Source organism: Rhinolophus ferrumequinum, chromosome 12, assembly GCF_004115265.2.
Source record: "Rhinolophus ferrumequinum isolate MPI-CBG mRhiFer1 chromosome 12, mRhiFer1_v1.p, whole genome shotgun sequence".
NCBI lineage: Eukaryota > Metazoa > Chordata > Mammalia > Chiroptera > Rhinolophidae > Rhinolophus > Rhinolophus ferrumequinum.
This window is the reverse complement of record NC_046295.1, coordinates 19,384,993-19,409,901: the sequence shown is the minus strand read 5'-3', so window position 1 is coordinate 19,409,901 and position 24,909 is coordinate 19,384,993.

Sequence of the window (24,909 nt, the reverse complement as noted above, 5' to 3'; positions counted from 1 at the left end):
AGACCGAATGGAGTTCAAATCCCAGCTCTGCCACTTACTGGCTTTTTTTTTTTTAACTTAGCCAGTTTACTTAATATTCTTGACTTTCTTTTCCTCATCTGTAAAATGAGGGCAAAAGTATCCAATTCATCAGTTTGTCATGACAATTAAGTAAAATAATATGTGGAAATAATCTGGCACATTGCAAACCCTCAATGAATGTTGGTTCCCGACCCCTGGACCTCTGGTTTTTCAAAAATCTGCATCTCACATTTGGCATTCACTGTGACCCTGACATTGGTCCTCAACTCATGGAATCTGGTTATGGGTAATTAAGAAGAAGAAGACTATCCAGAAAAGTCCTCAATACCTAATTTGGGAGAGCAAGCTGAGTGCTGAGAATAAGTCGATGGTTTCTTTGTCTTAAAACCCTTATAATTTCCCTCTCCCCAGTCCCCCGACACACACACACAATGTAGTTGGCACAATAACTCCCCGCCCCAAAGATGTCCATGTCCTAATCCCAAGAAACTATGAATATGTTACCTTAACATACCGTGTTTCCCCAAAAATAAAACCGGTCTTATATTAATTTTTGCTCCAAAAGACGCATTAGGGCTTATGTTCAGGGGATGTCATACTGAAAAATCATGCTAGGGCTTATTTTCCGGTTAGGTCTTATTTTGGGGGAAACACAGTAGTAAAAGGGATTTTGTACGTGTGATTAAGTTAAAGACCTTGAGATAGAAAGATTATCCTGGATTATCTGGCTGGGCCCAATGTAATCAGGAGGGCCCTTAAAAGTGGGAGAGGGAGACAGAAGAAAGTCAGACAGAGTTGTGACCCTGAAAGAATAGGGAGAGAGATGCAATGCAGCTGGCTTTGAAGATGGAGAAAGGGGCTTATGAGCCAAGGAGTGTGGGTGGCCTCTAAGAACTGGAAAAAGCCAGGAAACAGATTCTCTCCTAGGGCCTTGAGCAGCCCTGCCCACACCTCGATTTTAGCCCAGCGAAACCCATTTTACATTCCTGAACTCCAGAACTGTAAATTAATACATTTGTGTTGTTTCAAGCCAATAAATTTGTGGTAATTTGTTACAGCAGCCACAGAAAACTAATACATGCCAATACTATAACTATTTTGACAAAATAATCACCCCAGCCCCAGAGAAAATTCTTAATACCACTATCATGGGAAGAATAAAATTTCATTAACCACAAAAATTTTTTTAAAAATTTGATTTTAATATGTTCACAATGCCCCCCCCCCAACATGGGAAGTGGGTGGGTATTGAAGAGAAGCCCCTGGAGCTCCCCAAAAGATGAATGAATCATATATGTATCGTTTGGGAAGTCATCAGAGACATTAACTGGAACTTAATCCTCTCAAGTAATTATATAATTCCGGAGTCCCCGGTCAGCCAAAAGAAAGCTTTTTCATTGAGAGAGTTAAAGAGGAATTAATAACTTTTTAAGGTTGAGGGAAGTAGGGGGACACCTTTGATTCCACTAGAGAGCTTGGCTTCTTAGCTAACCATGAATACAATAGGATACCAATCCTCAACTTTATTTTTAGAAACCTACAAGATGTGGTTGAGGGTTGAAATACTATCACACTTGTATTTTCTTTTTCATGTAAAGTTTACTATTTTCTATTGGTCTAGTCTAGCCAGTTTGGAAAAATGGAAAACACCAAATCTTTCCTTTTAATTACCCTATAAACAAAAGACAGCATTGTTTACATTACATTTCCACAGGAAAAGGAGGAGAAATAACCCTGTAGTACCCATTATTCTTTGACGAAGCTTGCTCCCAGCTCGCTTAGAATTTTACTTGTAAGGAAATAAAACTGTCCCTCCCAAAGGAGACGCCAACAAGCATAGTTGAAATCTTGATTTTGGCGTTTCCCACCTGTGCAACCCTGGCAGATCGGTTACTTCCAGTATCTTCTGTTTCCTTGTCTATAAAATGAGAATGATCAGCCCTGCCTTCATGGTGAGAGTTAGAGATAACTTATGTAAAGTGCCGAGCTTTGTGCTCAAAAACAGAAGTGGCCGTTATTGGCCCAAAAGCAATTTCTCAGGAATTTGTCAACTGGGGCGTTTCAGGATTCCTAACAGTTGTGCTGGCCACCGGTACCTGAGCCACCTGTCCCTCTGCTGCCTGCCAGAAAAGGACCTTTCCTTCAGCACAGCCCAGAAATAACCACCTAATACCTAAAACTAGAAAAGTGGCTATTTTCCATTTACAAAGCGCTATCAAGGGCATTCTCTCATTTTATATTTGGGCCTCAGCCTGTATAAAATGGCAACCATCAAGCTAGATTTGTTTAGAATCTGCCCTCTGGATGCTTCACTCTGGCTCCTCTGAAGGGACTCCCTCTGCTGGAATGTTCGCACCCATCCTCCTCCCACTCCCTGCGCCCTCATCATGCCCTTTTTGGTGTCCAAACAGGAGTTTGTACATTTTTCTGCTGTCACACATCTCTTTCTACTCTGCAGGGTTGGTGTGAATCTTTTCTCTAATCTTGAGAACAGGAACCATAATCTTTTCATCATCATCCCCAGTGCCTAGCAGAGCAGCATTTAGTAAATGTCAGCAAATGCCTGCTGAGTGAATAAACAAATCAGAGTTCAGTAAATGGGTGGATAATAAAATGAGCAGATTCATGAATTTCCCTCAGTCAACCAGAGTCTGCACCTGGGGTACCACGGGTTGTTCTCCATAACCCGAGACCTAGGCCATGAGCGATTCTCTAGCTCACGAGCAATTCCAGAATTCATGTGCACATTTTCCTCCCTTCACTACTGGTTGGTTCTGAGGTAAACCTGTACAGGTATTGACCAATAAGATTAACCAAGGCCTGCGGGAAGGAGACTTGAGGGAAGAATTCTTCATAGTTCAGGTTATGTGCTTTCTCGTGAGAAACTAGAAATCTGGCAAATTGCAGGGACATCTTTCACGCTGGACTCCATGTGAATGGCAGGCCCCAAATCACTGTGCACTACATTTTTATGTGAATGATGCACTCTAGAGCAGTACATGGCCCAGCACTACTTTTACCCTACAACGTGTGTCCTGTTAAGAGGATGTGCCCTGGTGCCACTGGGACAAAGCCAACCCTGAAAACGTCCATGGTCGTAGGGAGCAAACCTGCTTCTCTCCCCTGTGCCTTCCTGGTATCTTCCTTCAAGGCCCTCCATAACGGAGGCTCCGAGTGAACGTCAACTCTGGCTGGGAGACACAGATCTGCACCTCTGGGCTGGCCAGGTGTCTGGCATGTTTAACTTTTGACAAGAAAGACCCAGATGCCACTTTCTCCTGCCAATCTGACTTCTATCACTGACAGCCCTGAGGCCCCTCATCTCCAGGAACACAAAGCAAACTGTCAGGGCTCCATAAATAATGCAAGAGACCAGGAGAAGCTGAGCTATAACAAAGCCAGCCAAGAGCAGGGGCACTGAAGTGACATTGCCACCATTCAGATCGCAGTTCTGAGGCAAAGCGAGCGACGGGGGCGGATTCTGTAAACGACTCTCAACATCAGTTTCCACACCTATAAATTAGGATAATGATATACACACGCCACAGAGTTGTTGAGAGAATTAAATGAGTTTCTACTCATTTAAAGTGCTTCGAACAAAGCCCAAGTGTTTGATAATCAATCATTGTCAGCTATTATTTCTCAGATAACTTAGTTTATCTCATCTAAAGTGGGCAGGACCAGCAAAAATCTAAATGTCGTGATAGTCAACCCCGGCTCGGCTCGCGTGCTACAGCTGAACCAAGTCCTTCCGCAAAGGTTTTTCTTAAGAAGACACCAAGTCAAGAATTTCTAAAACAAATCTTTTCTTTTTGCATGGGATGATGGAGTGAAAGAGCTTGAGCTTAAGTATTAGGCACAATTAATAGCAAACCCTGTTTCCATCACTTACTGCTGAGAAAATGTGGGCAAGAGGTAATCTCAGTTTGGGGTTCCTTCTCTGAATGAAAGGAGCAAATCAATATCTATATCACATTGTCATTGCCAAGATTGAATGAGTAATAAATAGGGAAGATAAACCGTGACAAAATGTAAGTGCTCTATATTAGTTCTTCCCATCCCTAAAGTTTTCATTTTGTAGAAAACTAAGGCTTAGAAAAGTTAGGCGTGTCATTTAATCTCTATCAACTGTCACTCCTATAAAACAGTTTGTGTCAGTGGCCTCCAAGGGCCTCTCAGTTCTAAAACGTATATCTCTGAGTTCAAGATGACACATGGAGTCACCATTGTTAGAGCATCTCTTGGTGGGGATGTGTCCTTTTTGTCCCTCCAGCAGTGAGCACGGAGGTGTAGGACTCAGCCTATGCTCCCAACCTTGGGCCCATTAGCATGGGTCTCTCACCCCCTGAGGGATGTTCAGGCCAGTCAGAGAAGCAACATCCTGCAAATGTCCTGGGGCAGGTCGCTGCTCCTGCAGCAGGTACCGCAGGAGACCCACATCAATGGCTGTCTGTGCCCCGGAGGCCTCCCTTAGTCATATGAGAATTACAGAGGAAAGGACAGATATGGCTTCTGGCAGAGGGCTGGACAGGCACCACTGTCCCCTGTATAGATCCTGGGCAGAGGCAGGGAATTGATTGTCCTAGATTGTTGGTGATCACAAAAGGGAGCTGAAGAAAAGTCACCCAGTTCCTTCCCTCATAACTGCTTTTCTAGATTTCACAAAGGCCCAGGTCGTCTTGTGTTGCACGTATGCTAAGCGCATAATACGTGTTTCTTTCCAGGACAATTCAGGGGACACACACCATTCTAAACCATGGCATGCCAAATCTTCCTGAGGTACATTTCACAACCTGTATTCTTCTGAACACCAAGAGTCTCACCAAATTCAATAGGTCCTACACAAGTAAGTTTGAAAATCTCTACATTCTTGGAGAGTCACAGGCGCTTTAACATAGCCAAGGCATGGAGAAGTTCTGAATTAAAAGACAGCTAGTTTGATTTTGTGTAATTGATAAATCAAAAATGAACATAGAACAATTTTTTTTTTTTTAATTTCTGTAGAAATACAAGTGTTCGTCAGACCCAGTTTGGAAAAGGCTAACCTAGAGTGTTTTAAAATGAAGTTGAAATGTCCTCTTTAACCACAAAGATATTTTCACTATGTTGCAAATCTAGTTTTCACCACAACCTTCACAACCAACACCCATCTACCTCAAACTTGTGCAGGTCCTGTTAAATTTGCAATAAAAACATGCCAACTGCTTATCCATCTCTTGCTGAGAACTCACCCTCAAGGTCAGTGAGGCCCCAGTAGTGGACTTAACAAAAGAGGGGGTGACTGAGTGAATGAAGTAATAAGTGAATGACCTTGAGATTCTTCTTTCTCCTTCCTTCTGGGTACCAAGCAACAGGAATAGAGCACCCACCCCTCCCTTGATTACTTTAAACTCCCCATCTCACTGGGCATGTCTGGCCCTCACTTCTTTTCCTCACCCAGAAACTTTCCCCCCATTTTCTTCTCTTTAGCCAGCTTCTAAGCTATTCAGTTCCTGTGCCAGACAAAAGGAATGGAAAACAACCTACCTGAGGTGCAAGCCAACCACTTCAGCCATTTTTGCTTAAAAAGGTTAACACGGATTGGGAAGCAGGATTTGGGGGTTAGCTCTCTGTCACTCAGGTGAGATTGTTTATACCACATTGCCAGAGACCACTAGAAAGCTGAACATCAAAGAGCTGGGATGGGGGCAGAGGAGGGAGCCGGGGGAGGGAGAGAGGGGCCTGCCTCACGACGGCAGGAGCCCTGCAGACTTCTTCCTTTTACCTCCGGCCTCATATCCTCCTCTTCAGGAGCTGCCCTCTGCTCTCATGCGCAAAGGATTCAGGCATCCTTCCAGGGCCTATCTGAAGACACTTGGTTAAGATATTTTCTCATCTGCTTACTCACGGTAGGCAGCCTCTGACCAGAATGTGGTGCTGTGTGGGGGGAACGATGGAAAACATGCCTCATAGGCGAGTGGCACTTGGGGACAGTCAGGCCCTGCCATTCTGGAACATCATCTCCAACAACTCGCTGACAAGAATGGGGACTCATTATGGACCCTTTGCTGCTAGGGATTTTTTTTTTTTTTTAGGTAAACTTTTGCTGCAGCTAAGGATTTAAACTTGGCTGCTTTGACAATTTATAAGTGACTCTGAGGGGAGGAGAGGCACTTGTTATTTTGCCTGAGACATGAATTTCAGCGCTCCACATACCAAGGCTGGTGTGGGGAAGGAGTCTTAGCCAGGGAGAGGTCTAGACATCACCTAGACATCACAACAGTTTTGTGGCACTCTCTTAATACAAATATGTATGAACCTTTCAACCACCCTGGAGGGTAGATGTAATTATTCCAGTTGTGTAGATAAGGAAACAAGATGCATCCGTGCTTTGGGGAAGTGGGGTTGTAACTCTCTCAGGAATATCCCCACTATCCCATGGTTCTGGACCCAAGTCCCCATGCTCCACTCCTCAGCCCATCTACTTCTCCCACCCTGACTCTTTCAGACTTCCTTCTCATTTTCCTCTTCTTGGCTCTTAAAAGTTCCAAAGGGAGGCAGGGCAGTGAGAAGCGGGGCAGGTGGAGGGAGCAGAGTTCTGGGTGTCTCTTTTCTCTTTTCATCCCCAGTAGTTCTGCTTGATCTGCTTTCTCTGCATCCCTGACACCAGCCATCTTTTACTATCCAGACAAGGTCAGTCCAAACCCCCATTCTAAAACCAAGAGGAAATACAAGCTCCCCTCAAAGTTTCTTCAACTTCTTAGACGCTTACCTTCTCCTAGTCACCTCTATCTCCTACTTCGTTGATACTAAATTTGTCAGTCTGGGCCATATAGCTTTTCATTGTTGTTTTTTATTTTTTTGGTATTGACCCAAACAAAGAACTCAGCCCCTTTCCTCTGGATATTCTTCCCAATCTCACACACAAGGAAAATGTGTGGACTATATTTTTACTGGAGAATTGTGGATGTGATAAGGAGTTTGCACACAGTACCACACAGCCTGTAACTTAAGACTATTCGTCATGACAGTTCGTAACAAACCCTGTTACTCAGCCTGTCCATCCTTCTCCCTTCCCTCACTCTTTGCTCCCCATGTCCCCACAATCAAGTTCAAGTCTGTTACTTATACAAAGCCCTTAGTTGTCTCTTAGTTGCCTTCCTCCCTAGGTGACTTACCAAGATATTTCCCTAAAATAAGGTTCTTTCCCTAAAGAACTCTATCTGCTAGAAAGGTAATGATCCTTCTCAGCTCAACTACACACGTACTCATTCACTCAGTCATTCATTCAGCCATTTAACAAATATTAATTGAGTGCTTACTAGGTGACAAACTCTGGGGATAAAGAGTGAGCAGCAGGACAGAAATCCCTGCCCTCATGGAGCTTATATCCCACCAGAACTCTGCATAAATTTCATCTGAAAAATAAAAAAGGTTTCAACATCATAAAAGTTTGCTAGCTGATGTCTTAGAATAATTGTGAGAAAGCGTTTAGAGTTGACCACAATGAGTTGCTACTATTTCTGCTTATTTCTCTAAAATGGAAGTGGGATAGAGGAAGGAACTGGCTTCTGTGCTTTAGAATCCAGTTTCCCTTTTTATTTGTCTCTTTTTTGAAACGTCCATTTCCTCCTCTGTTTCCTGAGGCCGTGGTGGCCTCCTCCCGTCTCCTGTTTAATCCTCCCTAAAATACATGAAGCAGCACTGCCTTCTTCACTCCATCCCACCCCTGCCTTCAAGGTTATTATTTCCTAGGGGTCCTTCCTGTAGAGTCCTGTCACCCACTCATTCACCTCACCACTCTCTCCTCTCCTGCCTAAATTAATTCCCTTGCCCTATTTCGGAGATGCTATCTGTGCTGGCTGGATGTGCTGCTTTGTGGATCATTAAACTGTCCCCCATATAATTTACAGCTCCCTCCAATGATGCATGTCTGACTGTAGATGTCACCAACAGATGTCTGGGGAGTTACATCCTACCCAAAATATGCTCTCCTGCAGTTTCAAGAGCTAGACTGTGTGTCTTTATTCTTCCTCTCCTCCTGGGCTAGTGGGTTTCACCAGATATATGCTGCTACTTCTTTTATGGGATTTCCTTTTTTATGTCTCCTGCTCATACCCAACAGATCATCTTTCAAGAGTTACTTTATAACTGACTGAGATTATCAGCACGCAGAAGGCCACTCTCACAGCACTCCTAGGTGCAACAGACAAATGGCACGAGATGTGTTTCTACAAGTGCTTTTATTCCCAAAGCATTGTAGGGAAGGAAAGCTTAAGCAAGAGATTGGCACAGATGTCACATATAAAAGAAAAACATCTACAAACAATATATGCTATCTAAATAAGTTTATACTGTTTTATTTATTTATTTGAACTCCATCTTGTTAAAAAAGACACTGTTCTGAGCACTAAGAATATGAGAGAGAGCAAGCCAAAGCTCCCACTCTTCCAAAGCTTATATTCTAGTGTGTGTGTGTGTGTGTGTGTGTGTGTGTAGACAACGAACAAATTAATAAAGATACAAGTGCTGTGGGAGGCTGCTATTCTATAGAGAGTGGTTGGAGGGGGATCACGTGGTTATCGGGGGCAAGAGCCAACGGGACAGCAAGTGTAAAGTGCCGGAAGCAGGAGCACACTTGGCGTGTTGAAGACCAAGAGCGCTTGTGGCTACAGTGGAGTGAGGAGAGATAAGTAGATGGTGAGACTAGAGAAGAGGTGCGGGGCTGAGATCACGCAGGTGAGTCTAGGGCATCCTAGACTCATTAGGGACTTTGGCTTTAACCCTAAATGAGCTAAGAAGCCCTTAGAGAGCTTGATCAGAAGAGGGGCTTGATCCAACTAGTATTTTAACAGGATCTCTTGGTCTGCTGGCTTAAGAATTAACTTCTGAGGTGCAAGAGGAAAGAGGAGACCAGTGGGACACCCAGGTCTCTCTCCTGACCCCTACACGACAGTTGTGGAGTGGGAGAGTTTACAGGTAAGGGGACCCCAGAGAAGGCCTAGTCAAAACTGATCAAACTCAGATTTGTGACGTGTCCAGAGCAATTTACTACCAGGGCTGAGGTGAGAACCATGCTTACTACGTCGGTCTGGGCTATTTTCACAAAAGCCACATGATAATAGAAGGGGCTTGGTCCCTCTTTTTCACCCAAGGGTGGTGGACCATGGCCTCCTCAGTCGCTTATAGCTCTTGGGGATGAAGGGACTCTGCCCCCTTCAGGCCTCCGTCCTGCACCGGGGGGTGAACAACCCACAGTGTGGAAAGTTAGATGGCAGCACTAGACGTATCAGTACCTCCTTGTTGCTGCCCCAGCCACCATCTGTGCAAAAGACACAGCCTTTATGCGGCTATGTTTTGTGATGCACGACGTTCTCCCTCAACCCTTACCTCAGCCAGGTCTGAGCAGACAGACTCAGGGGTGAACTCCTGATCCAAGAAAGGGAATCTGAAGGCTGGCCAAGGAGCTGGGAGGATGCCGCCCGGCACGAACAGATAAGGATGGCCATTTGGACTTCCTTTCTGGAATCTGAACAGAGAAATACAACCAGAAAGAGGGTCTCAGCAGTGGGATCTGAAGCTAAAAGTAAGCACAGACATAGAGTTGAATCAAGGCTGATGGCAAGCAAGTGATGAGGGAGCAGACCTAGAGAAAAGCCAAGAGGCCATGAGTGTCACGGCACCCATGGGAGTCACGGGGAGTGGCTGGGTCACACTGTGCCAGAGCACTCACAGGGAGAATCATGAAGTCTCTCTGCTCAAATTCCCAGAGCCACCTCACCCTGAGGCCTGGTGGTTCTGCTTTTTGTGAAAATGGGTATTTATACAGTGGCAGCAGCTTCTAAATGTTCAGTCCTTAGCCAGTCTGGACTCCAGACCATCAACGTGAAGGCCACACCTAAGATAGTGCCACACACTCTCCCGAGCATCCCTACTTACTTTCCAACTCTGATGGTGAATCTTCACAGCCTTCTCCTGACGCCGTTACCCCCAGGCCATGTTTATAGTGAACACTGTCTTATTCCAGAGGTATGTGAATTGAGATATGTCTGTAGTGCTATAGACCTTTAAAATATCGTGTGTATTGTATATTTAGAAATGAAGACTATCTTTAAAAGAGCTAATGTTGATGGTTTTGTAGGTCCATCAGCAACTCATTGATCCATTTCTAATCAAGATGTCTGGCTCCTGCCAGACAAATAGCTCATTTGGCTCATAGAATTAAATGCCCAGGGGCTCTATATTCTCACTGTCTTGGGTAAAGTATAATTAGAAAAATAGAATCACATTTTAAGGGACAGAAAAATCTTTTCTTGGATTAATGAACTGATCACTTCATCCCCACCATAAAAATAAGTGTTCCTTCCAGTGGCTTGTTTGGCTGGTCATCAGCGGGTCTCCAGGCTTCAGGGAATCACTCTCACTGACATTATTGATATTAATCTTCCAAGCTGGATATTTATAAAATTTGTCAGCAAAACTACTCAGGGTCAAGACTTTGGGATTCAGCTTCCTTAAAAATCTTTTCATGTGTGCACCTGCCAAACAAACGAAGGGTTCTAACTGGCCAGGTGTGGCGGGAAACGTAGGTTGTTGCCAATGGCAGAGGCCTTGTCTTAGTTTGGGTCCCCAAGAAGCAGAGTCTGAGATGGGGATTCTTGAAAAAGTGATTTATGGAGGGAGCGTACTCAGGAGAAAGGAAGCATAAAAAGCAGGATAGGGCAGAGAAGAAAGTTAAGCAAGGATGTGGCTCTGGTGGCTTTGATGTGGTCCCACAGGGAGCTCTGGAACACAAATTGTACCACAAAGTTGATCTGATCTTCAGGCAAGGGGCCACTTTGTACCCCTCATCAGTCATTGGCGCCTGTGGGAGGTGGGGAGTGTATAACCTCCAGACTGAGACAGCTCCCATCTAATCAAAGGCAATTCTCTGAAGAAGACTATGGCTATTAGCAGCCAACATAGCACTGGACCGTAGGATGTGCCAGCTTCCTGGAGGAGATGTGGGCTGGTTACCAATAGCATCCTCTACAAGCAACAAGAAAGATGGGTAGCAAATTCCCAAAGCATTGCGTCTCTTCACTGGACTGTGGCATATCCACGGAAAACCACGATGCTGACTTCTAATCACATAGATTAATTTTGCCTGTTTTTAAACTTTACATAAATGGAGTCATCCAGTATTATTGTTATACACATGTCACCTTTCGTGGCACATATCGTTGATGAGATTGATCCATTTTATTGCATGTAATGGTAAATTGTTCTTATTATTGATGTACGAGTATACCGTTCCACTTGTGGACTATTCCACAGTTGATCTTTCTATTCTACTGATAACGAGTTTTGGGGTTGTTGTCAATTTTTGTCTATTTTACTGCTACAAACATTCTATATCTTTTGGCAAACATACATCTAGATTAATCAGGAAAAAGTAGACCTCTCTACAGTAGTAAATCTTTCAGAACATGAACATGGTACATTCCTCCATTTATTTATGTGTGTGGTTTTTGGGGGTTTTTTTTTTAGTTTCTCTCAATAATGTTTTATAGTTTTCTTTGTCGAATTCTGTCACATGTTTCATTAGATTTATTCCTACATGTTTTACATTTTTGATGCTGTTGTAAATGGTTTTGGGACTCTGTGAGATTTTAAGGAGATGGAAAAATTTTAATAGTCTGAGATTTCCTGCCTTTCTAGACAAGGTTCATAAGATTTTTTTTTATTAAAATTGTACAAGGAGGAAAATTATCTAAATATTCCAAACTGTTAAAGCTGACAAAAGGGAAATCAAATAGGACCAGGGACTGCAATTACCCAGTTAGGGTGTCAATGACAAATTCCAGTTTTCATTTCCAACAGTATCTAACATGCCCTAAGAATCCTTTTCCCAGAAAAGTATCCAAAAGAAACAACTTGAAATTCCATGGTTTATGTAAAAGAAATGAATTCTTTTGATCTTTGGCCAGAGTATTTTCTGATTTCAAAAATTTGAAAAGGGAGACAAAAATCCAACATTTATATACGCTATTATGTGTCAAGTACATTTACATAATTATCTCTTAATTCTCATGACAAACCCATATGTTGCTAGCATTTACTCGATTTTACAGTTGAGGAATCTGAAACACAGAGAGATTAATGTCCCAAATCACACTCCATCACTGATAGAAATGCAAATCCAGGCCTGACAGATGCCAAAGGTAAATTCCTCCCCTTTTCAAAGTAACGTTAATTAGCATTTTTCCAACTATTAAAATGAAAGACATTTCATTATAGGGAGTTTTGAAAAATGTAAAAAAGTATGGAAAAATGGTTTTTCTAAATATGTATTTATTTTCTGGTTAACCTCATTTCACGACTTTATATATTCTTCGACGTCATTCTAACACCTGCATGCATATTTTATCAGTTTAATCTACTGTAATTTTTTTAACCAAACATCTTTCATGTTGGACATTGAGACTATTTCTATTTTTCATATAATAAATAACTGCAATGAACTATGCATCTATACCTTTACAACTTTGCACACACTTATGATTGCTCCTTTATGATAAATTCCTCGAGTGTTCTCCTGGGTTATAGGGACAGAAACGTGTTATGGCTCTTTAATGCACAGGCCAAATCCTCCTCCCCCGCCTTCATGCTCCACATGCCTGAGACAGGTTGCAGTTCCCACTCCCTTTATCATGAGAGAGCAGCCACCAGCTGTATCTTTACCTGTGCAGGGTATTACTACTTAGAAAAATATTTGCCCATGGACAAGCCTTTTACTTTATAGTGCTTTAAATACAAGTGGTTTTGAGCGTCTACTTATTGGTCATGCACCTATATTTCTCCCTTGGACATCAGTGTTTCTCAAAACTGGTGTCTGGATCACTTGCATTAGATTGCTTGGGTGCATACTAAATAGGTAGATTGTGGGGTTCCACCCAGACCCCAGGGTGGGGGCGGGAGGCTGGGAACCTGACTCCGCAAGCACTCTGCTAGCAATTCACATTCCACTGAACTTTGACAACCATTGCCCTACTTCTGCCAGGTCCACACCTCGAAACAGCAACCCAATAGCCTGAATGCGATTCCTTTACAAATCAAATCAGCAGTCATCCTCACATGGAGCTCTTGTTCATCTAGATAATTTCAAATGCTCCTTCAGGTGCATTCCTAGCTGCAGAGAGACCTATTGAGATGTGATGGTTCAGACCTGTCCATGTGAATAACCTGAAAACACATTTGTGGTGCCATAGTCAAGTCAGGGACTGTGGAATCAGCATCTGTGCCCAGTAGAATACTAACTAGATGGCAAAAGAAGAGATTTGAAAAGCAGGAAATAAGATTTTTATTTTGAAGTGTTCAAAAAATTCTGTAAAACTGTGCAACTAGAGAACCATGCAAACCAGCACGCATGGCATCCAGTGCCAGCTTTCCAGGGCCAGACGAAAAGTACAGCAGGGTGGGCTCCTCAGCCTCTCCTATCTCACGGCCTCCACTGACTTGGGTCCCATCCGATGGAAGCAAAAGGACTGGTTTTCCTGGGGACACCGTGTGTATGTCTACAGGCATTTGGTTTCTGTTTTTAAAGCTTTACGGGGAGTTTTCAGGACATAAAATCTACAGCGGTATCGTTTGGAAACCAGCCTTTTAAATTATGCCTTTGCAATTCAAACAAACAAAACTTAGTTCCACTCGCAGTTTTAAAACGTTACAGTCCAGGAAGTGCTTAAGGTTATGTATGAGCAGCAGGCCAAAATGACCCAGACGATAGGCCAGAGCTAGGACGGACAAAAGACAGCATACCATGTTCATGTGTGGGAACGTTTTCTCAAAGAAACAGAAACATTCTCTTCACTGACCCGAGGTGGGTGTTCATGTATTTGTATCAGTTAGGAACAGGGTTTTGTTTCTGTTTTGTTTTGCTAATGCCAAAACAGATTTATTTGTGTGCACAACAGTGAGGGTTAGGGTAATACATAAGAAGGAAAGCAGTCTCCTGTCAAATGAAGAAGATCAAGATTCTTAAGTAGCTGACGGGGGGACCTACCACCATGAGAAGAGTCGTTTTTCTTGCTTACCATAAGAGTGGAGAAAGTGCCTTTGACAGAGCTAGCACTCCATGGACATTTATGAATGAATGAATGAACAAATGAAGGAGGCAACAGCAGGAATTGAACTCGAGTCTGACTGACTCCCACTCCATCCTGCTCCATCATGGCAGCTCCGTTGTGGTGCCACTCTCAGGGCATGCAGCCCGCAGAGTTGTCTTTCCTGGCCAGAAACTGCATGCCGGCTTGGCCCAGAATGGAAATATTGGACTTTTTTCCCTAAGCTTCCATGAATCTAGCAGTCACAGAAGCACTCAAAAATTCGGAATTTAAACACACTCGTGCCATCCCAGCAGTGATCATAAATCAGAACTGGGACGCCCACTCCTTCAGCACTACTGCCCTGGCCTCCGCTGAGCTCTGCCCTTTAAGCCGGGGACGATGGCTTCCAGTGCCCCTTTCACCTTGAACCCAACCCCAATGTGAACCCTGCCTCTTTCCCAGCCCAGCTGAGCCACACTAGCTGTACTCTGCCGAAAACAAGGCCCAGAAATCACTTTCTCTCTAGCCCTGCTGAGCGCAGCACGCAGAGTAAGACCGAACTCTCCCAAACAAACAATGTATAAAACCCGAATTAATACTGAGATAAACCCAGTTCCCTGACAGGCGTGTTAAATGGGATTAAAGCTGCATAGCATTCCTGCATCCCCATCTGCCGCTTTGAGGAGCCCACAGCTGTTCTGATTTCCGACGGACAATTTCTTGTCAGTTGTTTCATATGCATCTCATCTTGCACTTAATCTGGGCCCTCCCTCCCTCGCCCGTCAGGCGGGCCTTGGCCAGCTCCTATAAGCAGGCACTGATATTCACATGCCGTTGGCCGCAGGTCTGTGGAGGCATGTGTGAGCTCTGGCTGGTGCAAAAATGTGTGATCACAGGGAAAGCTTAGCGCTTTAGCAGCTGGAATGAATCTCTTGGATCCTAAGCTGTGGTGACGCCACCACCTGCGGCTCCGGCAGGCTTATGCTATGGGGTGAGAAGAAAGAACAGGGACAAATTGTTTTTGATGCTACAGAGAGCTGCCCCCGAGATGCCTACCAGCTACCATACTTAGAGCTACCATAGAAATACATTCTGAAATCTCTGGAAGGCCAGTGAGGGGATTGTGGGAAAGGCAGAGGGGCTCTGCTAGGCAAGGGGCGGAATCCACAGAAGCCACTGGAGACCTTGAGGCCAAGGGCACAGAGAAGGCAGAGGAGAGCTGATTTCAGGAGAAGAGCTGGCCGACCAGCACTGGCCCATACAGTATCTTCAGGAGAATTTTTACAAAGCAGCCCCCTATGGGGCTGTTGCCCTGCACCAGACTACACAGCCTAGCAAGCACAGCATAGGCTAGATTTCCGACCTACTTACCCCTTGGCCAGGGGTCCTTCTGCAGTGAACAATCTGTGCAACCAGACACACCAGCTCCGGGGAGGAGTTCAAAGGTAGCATAGGAGGTCACGGTCAGAAGCAGGGAGATAAGATGAGTGAAAAATACCTGCCCTCAAGAAACCAAGTAGGAGCAAGGCTAGAATATAAATGTGAAAAATAGAGGGAAGCATAAAAGACCCAGATGAGAAATATAAAAACAGAGTATCAAGTGGATTCAAAGAAGTCGAATCCTCTTCATAGCTTCTGGTGGTTTGCTGGTAATTTGTGGTGTTGCTTGACTTGCAGATGCATAATGCCAATGTCTGCCTTAGTTGTCACATGGCATTCTCCCTGGGAGTCTCTCTGTCTTCACATGGCCATCTTCCTATAAGGACACCAGTCGCATTGGAAGGAATTATTTCTAAAGCACTGATTGTTGCTTCACATCCCTTACGAAGAGAAGCATTTTAACTTGCTCCAGCAGCTGACCGGCCTGGGCAGAGCTGCTGTTCTGCATTCTGGGTAAAACCGGGGGCTCTTACTTGTCTCTGAAAGTGATGCAAACTTTCCCCGCAAAGCCCCAATTTTTAAGATCTTATGAACAAATACTATCTTAAGATAAATGTTGACAACAATTCCGTATTAAGAGAAAAACCTGAGTATGGGCTCTAGAGTTCTATAAAAGACATCAGAAATCATTTAATGAGTTTCTTAAAGAAAATACATGTATTAATTGAAAAAGAAGTTGGTCATTATAAGAGAGCTGCTATCCATAAACACTTGCAGGACAAATGTTAGGTTTTAGGCATAAAGAATGCAAGAAAAACAAGACCCCATCACCAACGTCAAAGGAGTGCCTGTTGGTGACAGGAGTACAACATACATAACCACAGGACATCGGGATATAATGTCCGGAGGTCACATCCCTTCAAAACTGGGCTCTTCCTTCCCCCAAGCCACAAATCCCATTTGTACCACTCTGTCCAGATACCTACAAAATTCCAGTTGTCGTTTTTTAAACACACCAATTTTAGATCAAGTATAAATAAATAATAAGATAAATAAAAGCACAAAGATATAACTGTATGTATACACACACACACATATATACATATATATATATATATATATATATATCATACACATATACATATACAAATATAGTGTGTACGTGTGTGCATTTTTTTAAAAAAGCTAAGTGGGCATCAGAGATAATACCAGTCTTGCCACAACCACATTTATCCCACAGCCCAAACTAACTCAAGTTCAGCTAATGTAAAATGACATAGGAAAATCACATTGAGGAAACAAAGGCATTCTATCTCTAACAATAAGGATAATTACAATTAAGTGCTTACTATGTGTCAAGCATTGCATTTGTGTTTTATGTCATTCTTGTATCTAATCCATGTATTGGGTTATCTCACTGACTCCTTCCCTCCACTCTGAGCAGGTATAATTTTCTACATTTTACCAGTGAGGAAACTAAAGCTTGACAAGCAATTGGCTCAATAAATGGCAGAGCAAGGATTCAAATCCAGGTCTGTCCCGCTCCAAAGACAACCTTGGAGGAAGGTTCCAGAATGAGCCTCAAGGTCCAGGCTGGGCTCCAAAAGACCATATCAGCATCACTACAGTTTTACACATTAATCCTGATCAAGGAGAGAAAATAGACATGAAGACCAAAGTAGCTGAATCAAGGGATGAGGCTGTTCTCAGGAAACCAAGCTGTAGTTTGAAAGCCAAAGGGTCTGAAACCTTGGGGGAAGGGCTTATACTACAGGCTGGGCCTAGGGAAGGATTTGGCGAGTGGACCGTGACTGAGGCAAACTCTCAGGGCTCATTCTGATCGGTCACTGGCTGGGTGGGTGAAACAGTGGCAGGTGTAGAGGACAGACCTGAGGGATGTGAGAAACTCTCCTTGGGCCTTATTCTGGGTAGCTGGCACCTCCCTGACACATTTCCCTCTGCAGCAAGTAGAACCACTCACCCAAGAAAGAGCAGTGGCCAGCGTGAGCCCGGTAGCTGTGGGGAGTCCTGTGCAGAGCCCAGCACTGCTGGCTCTGGCCCGTGACAGCTCTCAGACACAACACAGGTAGTTCTCTGGGCACTTCTTTGGGAGGCTAAGCCCAGTCCAAACAATGGACAGCAGACTTCAATGGCTTTCCCAACCAAGCCTTTTTAGGTCACAGACAGTGCTGTGTTTATATTCCCAATGATAGAACATCCTCTGCTCACAGCCCCATGCTCCACCCCCACGCTCCACCTCCCTCCCTTTGGCAAATGCCTGGACTCTTAGTAATCTGTGCAGATGTGTTGTGAATCACTGTCAGTTCAAGTACACAATATTCCCCGACTTGAACCCCCATCTGTGTGCCCTGTGTACCTCCCACTCCAAGTGCCGGTGGAGGCAAACGCCACAAAGCAGCAGCAGCCCCTGACACTGGAACATTCAGCAGCATCAGGCAAGACAGCCACAGAACTAGGCGACCAATACCCAGGGTGCAGTGTGTGTCACACATAGTCCTAGAGACAGGCCCACAGGCCTGTCCATTATAAGGTGGAGGAAACAGGCTCAGGGAGGTTGAGTCACACAAACACTAAAGTGAGCGAGAGAGCTGAGATTCAAAAGATATGATCTTTCTAAGATACAATAGTCCATCTCGAATCATTCTGTTTCCACTTATTTTTATGAGCAGTCATCACAGTCTCAGCAGCTTTAGACACTATGCTAAGTGTTGTATATGCATTAGGTTATTGAATCCTTCCAAGGAGTACTGACAGAGATAGAGCTGTGACCTTCATTTTAGAGACGAGGGTCCGAGGCACCCAGGTTCGTGGGGAAGGGAGTGTGGAGAAGCCATCCTCTGCCGTCCTCATTTCCTTGCCCTGCTCCTTGTGTGATTTCACATTCTTAATAGCTCATCCACAGGCTCCTGCCTGTGGACGATCTGAAAAGTTGTGCAGCCCGAGAGTGTCTAAGAGATGGTGTGGAGATTGAGATATTTACATCATCTATATGTAATATATATATGACAGCCCCATAAATTTGCTCCCTAAGGAAAATGAAGAAAGAAAAGGCGGGGACAAGGGTGGAGGGGGTTCTTGAACTAAAGAAGCTAAAGTGGCTGCACGGGGAAGCTAGGAAGTTTCTGAACACCCATAGGAGGATGGGCAGGAGTGGGCAGGGCAGGCCTATCAAAGGGACAACAGAAATTAGCCCTTTCAAGTGGGTAGCTTTTGGTCGCAGGTCACAAAGGACCTTCACAGATATGATCATATATTTTATTTATGGAAGATTCAAAGTTTTCATGGGTAAGGCAACATGACATACGGCAGAGTAGCCAAGGAACGTGGAAGGATGGTGTACTTGTACAGTTGGGGAGACACTAAGGGTGGTCCCCCGAGGGGCCGGCCATGCCAGGAAGTGGATCAATGGGCTCTGGGATGAATGGAATGAATGCCGGCAGAAGCCACCTCAGCATCAGTCACTCCAGCAGTCCTCCTCATGCTCATTGGAATGTAATCATTCCCTCGAAGGACATCCAACATCAGATTGGGATATGTCTCTACTTCACTGTCACTTTGGCTGTCGTTGGCCAGGAAGGGGCGGTTCCTTATGAACTCACTGATTCCTGAAGACCTAGAATGGTCCAAGGGGATTAGCGGACAATTGTCCTTCTACTCCTCATCCCCATTTCTAGGACAAAGTCAGCTTTACCTCACCTTCACTGAGAACCCAAGTGATGCTAAGAAACTTATAGAAAAGGACTTGCTCAAAGTCACAGAAATCAGTAAGCGGCAGAGCCAGGATCCCAACCTAGACCTCATACTCTAAGCACATTTCTCTTTTTTCCACACCATGTTGCCTTCCAGAAAAATCAACTAACTCTGTGCTTCTATAGTAAGTCTCATGTTCAAGATCTTTGATTATTTTGAATTTAGAAAAATGCCCATCAGTTGGACCAGGATCTACTCTGTAAGCTTATCTTTGTTTGCTAATACTTCCTGAGAAAGAGTACAGTATTCTGAAATATAGATAAATAGAGGCTGGGTGGACGGATAGATGATAGATAGATAGATAGATAGATAGATAGATAGATAGATAGATAGATAGATAGATAGATAATAGATAGAGAAATAGAAAATAGATAGATAGATATAGATAGATAGATACATACACAGATACATAGATAGATAGAATGGGTAAATAGGCTTTAAATCAAGTTTTGGTCTTAGCTCCTCCATCAATCTTTCTGACCTTGGAAAACGGTCATTTAATTAGTTTCTTTTTCTATAAAATAGCCTTGTCGAAGCCTCTCTCATAGGACTAGTTTGAGAAAACCATCTCTAACATTGCCTGCTATATTCATAGACACTCACTCTTCTCCTCTGTGTTAAACTACCTTACAATTGTGTCCACATTCCACATCAAGGATCTAACTCAAACATCGTTTGAGACATTCAGAACGTCTGTTTTTGACATCAAGTTGGCCCCGAGGTTTGACAGCTTGTTACCTGTAGAGTCCCACCCAAGAACATTTCCTTCAAAACAGATTCTTGTTACAGAAACAGCCATGGTTTTAAATATATCCCCTTCCCTCATAAAAATGCCCCAGCCAGTGAAAGCCATTCTGCTTCAAATATTTAATTAATACCTTCACAGGGGTCTGGTCCTTATTAAAGACTCTTGGGAATCATGTCTTAGGGGCAACGCTTTGTTCTAAGCAGCTCTATGTGCTACAGATAAAGTGCTGGAATGTGCTTTCTATTAAAAAGCAGGGAAGCTTGCCTGCCCACTGCTGGAAACCCCTTTGTCATCAGAGTGACACATTAAGGCATAATCCAAGTACAACATATAAACACAAACAGTGTAAATCCTCCCACTTAGTAAAAAGAGCCCCAGTAAAACCACAAGAAAGGTCTGGTAATTAGCTGAGGGGATTAAAAACTGGGTGAGTACTTCCTTTACCTCATCTTCCCGCTGAAGAGGCCACAATGGCACGTTGCTCCCCGTGCACACTAGAGCTGAGCAGAATGCAAAGGCACTCGGCTCTGTGCCCCCTCCAGCATCTCCTGGGCTTCTCAGCCTCCGGCAGGTGAGAGGCGTCACCTCAGACGGTTAGACGTCCTGCCTTTCCAAGCAAGCACACACATACTTAGCCCACCTTTGTCTCACGTGCAGAAGACTGGCAAATGCTTGTTTGCCTTTTGTTGTTTGGGAGGTAAATTTTTCTTTCTTTCTTTCTTTCTTTCTTTCTTTCTTTCTTTCTTTCTTTCTTTCTTTCTTTCTTTTTTTTTTTTGGTTGTAAAAACAGTGGATGCTCAATTTTGAAAACTTTGAAACATACAAGAAAATAGGGCAAAGAAAATAAAGAATTAATCATAACTCTACCACCTAAAGGTGACTGATGCATTTCGCTCCTTCTATGTGTGTGGTTTCACAAAACTATTACCACACACTTACACTTTATTTCCTGCCTCTTCTCTTACTACTGAGTATTTCCCTCTATGTCATTTGTTTTTAATCACTCAGGAGGGTACCGGCGCGGGGCTAGAACAACACGAATATAACCAATTATTTCTCATGATAAACATTGAGGTTTTTTGAGTTTTTCACTCTTGTAAACAATGCAATGATAATATCTTGATACATCAGTCTTTGTCCCCTTTTTGGATGATTTCCTTCAGATAGACTCCCAAAAAGGAAATAAGTGAATTAAAGTCTATGAATATTTTTAAAGTATCAATATATTTTGCTTAACTTATCTCCCAAAAGACTGTACCACTCTATTCCCTTAGCTATGTGTGAGAATATCTATCTCACCACCCTATTTTTTTTTTCATTTTTACTAAGGCCATAGCTTAGTAAATTATGTTTTTAGTCAGAAAACTATTATGAGGCTGCTGCCCCTTTTCAAGCATCCCGGAGGCAGTTACCACTTCTCTTCCTGCCCTTCTATTTACATGAAAAAAGACTCCTCTGAGGCCCCCTAAAAGAAGAGTGCACCCCTCCTCCCACCTGAATGAATCGGGAGGGAACACTGAGGGTCTTTTGCAAAATCTAACATAGTTGAGAACAGAGATTTAAACTTTGGCCCCTGTACTGCAGCCAAGATCTTGTAAGAGTTTGTTTATTTTTTTTTCTACTTTTTCCTTTGATAATCAACAAATTTAATGCATTCATTTAAAATCCCACAAGTCTGTTCCCTTTCCCAGGAGCAGAATGAAGTAATCTAGTTCCCACATTCTGACAGCATGGTTTGGGGGCCACAAAAGATGATAGCCCCCAGCCCACAGAGCCAGGGGTAGATGAAATAACTGGAGGTTTGCTAAAATAATCAAGCAAAAGGACGTTTGCACCAGAGCCTTGGAGATCGTCCAACCCTTAGTTGCCCAATTATTCCTTCCTACAAGAGTGTTAGTCTTTCCCCTACCTGACTGTGGCTGCATCTTGCAATTTAATCGAGCTCTGCTATCAGAGGAATCCATTTTGTCCTTAATAGAGACACAGGCAGTGCTTTGCTCAGGTGGGGGTGTGTTCCTGGCACAACCTCACAGTGTCCCAGGGCTTTGCGTCCTACCTGAAGCTAATGTGGAGGTAGGGAAGCAGGCTCCCCTCAGTGCGTGGTGCGTGCACCAGGCATCCTCTGCTTTGGGGCTTTGGATGGGGCAAAACTTGGGAAGTACCTTCAGCCTAATTGTCCCTAACAGACAGTGACCGCACAAGATGTCCCCAAGTCCACTGAGACTCTCAGCTACATTTCAAGACATGGCTATAAAACAGCTTCAGGGATGAATTCGTTAATTTCAGGTTTTATGCTGAGTGACTCTGAAATACCTCATTGAAGAGACTAGCTTCAGTTTCCACTTTGGAGTCCAGGCTTGGATTCGTTTTGGCCTCACACAGGACAGCATCAAACTGGGTCTCCCCACTTCAGATGCAGGAAGGTTAACTATTTCACTGCTGGATACCAGCTCCATCCCACAGCCCTGGAAGTATGTTCTGCAAAGGCTTAGAAAGCACAGAGGGAAACTGACCATCTGGCCGGTATGCTCCTTTTTGAAGGGAAAAGGACATATTTTTAAAGGATTCCTTGTACTAAACACATTTCAAACTTGTTATACATTTTTTAAAAACACAGAGATACAGAGAAGAATTTTCTTAAGAAGACTTACCAGCCTAATAATCCTCACTGATATTTTACATAAAATACATAGTTAAGTTGAGAAAGTTTAGCTCCTTCACGAAAGTATGAAGTTAAGAGTGTGGACATAATGCAAAGCTGACTTTACCCATCAGAATAAATAGAAAGCTCACTATATATTTATTCTTACAGATAAATTACTATGTTATATGTTATATGTTTTGAATTAACCTTATATAAAATGAGACAGCCCTGCACTATTTTCATCCTCCTATTTCACAGAGGAAGAAACCAAGTTAGAGAGAAAAAAGAGAACTTGCTCAAGTCTCAGAGATACTAAGGACAGAAGAAGGACGCGTGCCCAGGTGTGATGCCAGAATCAGTGGGCCACACATACCAGCTCCTTACAGCTCGCTCGGGGCATTGTGGTAACTAACCAGCATCTCTGCTGCCAGCCCCAGTGACCACCGACCCACAGTGAGCCGTACCTCACACCAGGCCTGTACTCAAATGCCTTAAATGAATCTCTGCTCATGTACCCTCGTGGGGAGCCCCCTGCATATGGAAAACACCATTTAGAAACACACTTCTTAAAGGAAGGAGGTTCTACCAAGCTATTTTAATAGTTTATAGAAGAGTCTGTGAAGGGATCTATGATGATAGCAACTCACATCTTAACAAGATTTAGGGCAAGAGGTAAAAATAACAGCTATCATGGTTGCTATAAACCTGTTTGTAATGGGATGGAAAGGGAGATTGAGCTGAAGAAGTAAATACAAATAAAATCGTTCTCAATGATTTCACTCTCCACAGTGTAGCAGGTACTGTGCTGTTTTACATGCTTCGGCGTATTAAGCACATCACTCTCTGAGGTAGAAACTATTATCCCAATATAGAGACAAGGACATTGAGACTTGGTGCGTTGAGCAAACTATCAAGGCCACCCCATGGTAAATGGGTACTCAGGCTACGTTGCTAGGACCGCCATAACTAAGTACCACAGCCTGGGTGGCCTAAACAACAGACATTTATATTTCCTCACAGTCCCAGAGACTAGAAATCTGAGATCAAAGTACTGGCAGGGTTGGTTTCTCCTGAGGCCTTTCTCCTTGCCTTGTAGCCGGTCATCTTCTCCCTGTGTCTTCACATGCTTGTCCTTGCATGTGTCTCTGTGTCCTAATCACCTCTTCTTAGAGACTCCCCAAACATAACGACCTGATTTTATGTGAATTACCACTTTAAAGACCCTATCTCCAAATACAGTCACATTCTAAGGTACTGGGGGTTAGGACTTCAACATATAAATTTGGGGGGACACAATTTAGCCCATAACAAGTGGGTAAGCCTAGATTCTGATCCTAATCTTTAATATGGGAAGCTGGCATTATTTTTTGCTGCCCGATTCAGAAAGAGTCTTTACCTCCTTTGGCCTATTTGAATGTGATTTAGGGAACCACAGTTAATGCAAGATGATGAGCCTTTATATAGTTGTATAGTTTGTTTTTCCTCCAAAGGCTCCACAAGACCTGAAGACATCTACTAACCCATGGCAGAGATTTAGCTGCACGTTCTTGGCTGGGATCAAGACTCATCTCCATGTCCTGCCTGAGGACCCTCGGGTGGGGTTACCAGCCCAGAACCAGCTATGTTTATGCAGCCACAAATCCCGCAGGGCACGGCCAGCGGGCTGTGTCAGATGCCTACGTCTCCTCCCAGGAATAAGAGAGCCACGCCCCTTTACATCCCTTTATATGTGATTGGAGACAACCCACATTCACACCACCTTCATAATTTCTACCATATCTACTTTCAACCTATAAAATTATTTACTTACTACTTTTACAAATTATCTTCCATGTTTTAGTTAAGTTTGTCTTTAAAGAGAAAACTTATATAATTGCCTTAAATTTAAAAAACCTGTATGTTTTGCCACAGACTAAAGGTATGCACAAAAAAGTACAAGAAAACAAACTAATGTTCTTAAATTCTAACTAGATAGAGTTGCTTGCTGCCATTCTCTTAAAAAAATCAAAAGGAGAAAGAGATTAGGAAATGTAAAAGAAGTGTTTGAGACATACTGGCACTGAAGTGAGATTTTCTTCCATACTAATCGGAAGGTTGAAAGAAACTTAAACAGAAAATAACTCATTCGCTGTATGATCAATGTTCTCTGGGTCTTTGTCCTACCTAAAATCAATTTCACTCACTTTTTGGAAATGCTGCTTTCAACTTTTCAAAGCACTCTAACAGCAACCTTCTAATATAAGCAGAGTAGATATTTTATGCTTGTTTTCTAACTGGAG